Here is a 4,833-nt window from a genome sequence, read left to right on the forward strand (position 1 = left end):
ACAAAAGCATACACTAAAATTAGCATCTCCTAGATTCCAGGGCACCTGCATGTTTCAGCACGTGAGAGTTATCAGAACATCTACATGTTCACATGAGCTTCCTCGAGTTCTTATTTGCCCTTTTTTCATGGATGCACACCTATGCCACACCTCATTAGTCATTAGCTTACGTCTTGTTACTATGCACAGCTGCTGAAAACAGCCAGTGTAAAAAATTTTTTCTGTTTTAATGGTAAAAAAGTAAACTAATGAAGACTTATGAGAGAAGTTACTGAATTTTACTGTCAGTAAAATTATAGCATGACTAAGCTATAGAGAGAGTTACCAAGTAGTCATGCTAGGCAAGAGCCATTAACTTCCTAAAAATTACTGCAACACAAAAGGACTTTTGCTTTTAGCCAGCTGTGTTTAAAACTAAGCAACATTTTCCCATGCAATCTCACCATTTACAAGCACAGCAGCATAACCACATTATCACTATTTCATTTTTTATTATACCAATATTTATTATTTTCACATGCATGTGTCCTTCAAATTCAGATACCCTGTTATGGAAAAAGAAGCTGCACGCTAAAGAGGTTTTGTTTACCAGCTCAGTAATTCCAAGCATTTCAACAAAACTAAACAAGACACAGGGCAAGGAACAGCACTCCAACCCCTTCTCTGACCAGGTGCAATCACCCCCACTTTCTGCTGCTCTTGATCCAAGTTAGTTAAGAAATTTCCACTTTAGGGGGCAACCGCAATACTGTATTATGCTGCAGAAATACTTTCGAGAGGCCAGGCAGCTGGCCACTACCTAAACAGAGTCAGACAACACACTGCTGTAGCGCATTTTCAATATTATAGTAGGAAACCCAGAATATTCAGACATATTTCCTTATTAAAAAATTATTAAATCCTTGGACAAAAAAAAAGGCCAGACAATTTCCATCACTAGTTCATCAGCAAGAACAGACTAAGCACAAGTATGGCTGCAGGGAATCGCCTTCCTACCATTCAAATCTCCTGAAAGAAGTTGCTCAAATGGGTACTAAAAAACCACTCAATCCCCAGTGACCATGCACACAGCAGAGCTGTCATCAGGCTGCAAACCACCAGCCCAACAGAAACCAGGGGCTTGCAGGCAGCCAAAACGCAGCTTGGGGCTTGGAATCAAACCACATGCTGTGATTTTCGGGAAGCCTGACAACACTGAAGTGCCACAACCATTGACCTGTCACCCCTCAGCAATATTTAAAATTTATTTATCCAGCAATATTTAAAACACATAAGCTAAGCATTTAATTGCTCTGTCTTAAGCAAGGGACATAAGCCCTTTTCTGTACCAAATCCTGCTACCTGGTGACATATGGGTGCATGGTGAAGGTCTAGAAAACTGATGTCTGACAGCAATTGACAAAAGCCAAAAGGAAAACTTAAAAAATAACACCATAAACAGAATTTGTCAGTCTTCAATGTAACCAGCTTTTCAGCTTTAATCTGTGTGTTAGAAGGGCAGTTCATTTGCCTCCATGCCGCTAACCTGGATCAGAACTGGAGGGGGTGGGGGGGGGGAGGGGAGGCGGTATAAAATAATTTAAAAAAAAAATCACTGTCACATACAGCTTCAGAACAGAAGTGCACTGGAAATCAGTCTCAGAAGTTTTACATTACCAAGAATTGACAGCTAAGTCAGGAGAAATTTAAAGCAAAAGAAGGGAAAAAAGGAGTCATTTCCTGAAAGAACACTGCAATCACAGCAGCTTACTGTAGGTAGCCTTCCTGGGAAATGCACTCCCTGGCCTTTTTCCCTTTTACCGCTTGACAAACGCGTTTGATGCATTTTAAAGCTGTACAGAAAGCACTTGGAGCACAGACATTAGCGCACTCAGCAAACCCCAGTCCTCCGAGTGCAACGAGCAGCGTCCAGAACACCGCGGGTGCTCGCGGTCCGGCACGGCACTCGCCTTGCTCTCAGGCCCTCATCGCTACAGCAAAGACGAGACGATCCAGCTCGGGAAACTTTGAAAACTGCACAAAGGTCTGCACTGGAGTTAACCCGCTCGCTGTTCCGAGGAAGATGCTATCTGACACTCTTTAATATTCATTTGTATTAACAAATTATGCATACACTTTAGAAATGCAAATATCAAAGAACATGCTGTGACTTTTCCCTTTGCAGAAGGCATACTAAGTACACCAAGTACTTAAAAGCAAAACGGTTACCTCTAGATCACAATGCATGAGCTGCAAGAGTTACCTACTGAAAGCTGAAGCTGCCGATAGACAGATCAGATCCCTCACTATCCCGCAACCCCCCGTATCTGCTTGAATCGGTACAACTTCTCAAGAGATTGCATCTCAACACAGGAACTAACTGCTTGCATGTCATCTTATCACATTCAGGGATGGGTGTGTGTGTGAGTGCAGAGAAAACATTCCTGTATCTGAAATCCTTAGCTTTCAACTGTTTTCTCTTCTTTTACACTTACAGAAAACACCAAAATCCTGCTATATTGCATACACAGTATGTTTTACAATAGAAGTGTTAAGTGTAACAATGCAAAGAAAAGGAATGTCACTCTCTTCAAAGCAATTTTTAAAATCCTTAAGTTACTTATCACCCCCAAGTTCAAAAAAAAAAGAAAAGGAAAAATAGAAGTGGAATTACATCCAAGGCAGTAGCACTCTCACATATTCATGTAACTTTAGAAAACCAAAGTAAACATATGAGTGCATTTTTGACTATGTAGTACTAAAGTGTCAGGCTGGAAAACATGAAGTACTCTCCTGTTCAATAACACTTATGCACAATAATATTTATTTTCATAAATGGAGAATCTTTGTCTACAACTCTTGTTCACGCCACTTCTCATGTGAGCAGACTCACTTATTTCAACAGGACTACTCATGAATTTGCAAGACTCTACTTGTTAAAGCAGTTGTCGTCACATCTTATAGCTTATGACAATGTTAAAGTAAACTTTACTATGGTAAACATGTTCTACCACACCTACCTACAGAGTAGCTTTTTACTCTACCCCCCCCCAGCAGCAGAAACAAGTCCTCCACTAAATCAGGATAACAAAAATTATTCTACAACAGCCAACTTTGCATTTGCTGCACAGGGGAACATCTTTAAATACACTCTTCTATTTCAAAAGCCTATTTTTGCACCTTATTTGTTCTTTTTAAGAACAATCCCAATTATCACACTTCACACTTTTACTCAATCCTTGAAAGCAGTAAAATATGCATATACAAGCATCACCTATCATTAAAAAAAAAATCACAAAAATTAAATGGAAAAGTGAGCTTGACTATTAACAGGGCTTGGAATAAGTCACAAATGTACCTTTAGAACGTGAAGCAGTACAGAACAAGGTTTAATTTCTTAATACAAAAACCAAGACATTAACTACCTTTCTTACCTACCAACATCTACAAAACTTATCCATCGTTAATTCTGGGGTTTCCTTATTTGACATCACCCACTAATAAATGGCCTTTAAGAAGGAAACTTGCATGCTGGCTGTTTGCTTAACCACCACTTCTAACACTTTAGCCAACAGACGCTTTTTCAGAAAATTATAAGAGCACATATTAAAAACCTCAACTCTCCCTCCTCTACGTGCCATGCTTTGAACCTAAGCTTTCACTTCAGCACCTCCAGCCCTTTTTGGGGAGGAAAAGTCACCAAAAATGCTGCAAATGTAACAAAGTCAGTGTTTGCACCCTGTCTGCAGACAGTACCCTGGCTTCATTGCCCTCATCTGGCTCTCGGCAAGGTAAGTGAGACATGCCAAGCTCCATCATCACCTGAAACTGCACCTGCATCGCTCTTCACTGTGCTGACTCAGGAAAGACAAAACCTTCCCGCATCCACTGACCCCAACAGCGAAACCTGTAAGTCACAACGCTGTTTGAATGTAAAGACCATTTTACTGATCGTTTTTGTAAAATAATGGGCTTCAGGATGTCACAGGTAGATCTTCTATTCATCCAGGGATACATGTAATACCAGAGTTAAGTCTCAGCCCACAATTTAAGGGAAACAGAATGCAGCTCTTGCTAAATAATTATTTCATCACTGCATCTAACGAAAACTTGCTTCTAGGTGAAATGACACAACTCCATTCCTTTTTAGATGAAACTGACCCAGCTTCCCCAGCTCCAAATTTCTACTCAACAGTTTTCATTTAGGATTTAAGAGACTTTCTCCGCATGGGCTTCTGTGCAGGGCAAAACTCTTCAGGAGGCACAAGGCCAATGTGCATTCAGAAACAAGAATTTGGGACTCAGGTTCACACCACCTCACTGTCACTGCCGTTTTCAATGTCAGTAGCACAGCCCTAACACAACTTGAAAAACATTATTTAACAAACCGAACTGATACACATGACACTTAACTAAATAAGGACTTTATTTGTCACTTGATTAGTCAACAGTATTTAGATTATATAGGTTAAAAGCAACAGCACTGTCTTCTGAGCTAAAGGATCAATTCCTTTTTGAATGCTGATGAATGCATACAATGCAAACAATCTGTAGCACCACAGCACTGATTAGACTGCTATTTTTAAATACCTCTCTTCTTTCAGATAGCCATCCCTAAAATAATTCAATATACAAGTCTTGGAACTTGAAAGCTGAGTATTTAACTTCTCTTTATTTCAGGAGAGAAAGAGGAATTAGCAATCTCAGTTCTGGAACCGATTCCAGTGTTGTGGGCTTGATTTTAGACTCAGTTTGCCTACTGTATTAACCTGGTCTGAACTGTCAGGCAGACCACGGTCACGGATGTAGTGTCTGCCAAGTAAGCATTAACCCCTACAGTAACTACTCACTCAT

This window comes from Mesitornis unicolor, unplaced genomic scaffold (assembly GCF_000695765.1).
Source record: "Mesitornis unicolor isolate BGI_N332 unplaced genomic scaffold, ASM69576v1 scaffold14961, whole genome shotgun sequence".
NCBI lineage: Eukaryota > Metazoa > Chordata > Aves > Mesitornithiformes > Mesitornithidae > Mesitornis > Mesitornis unicolor.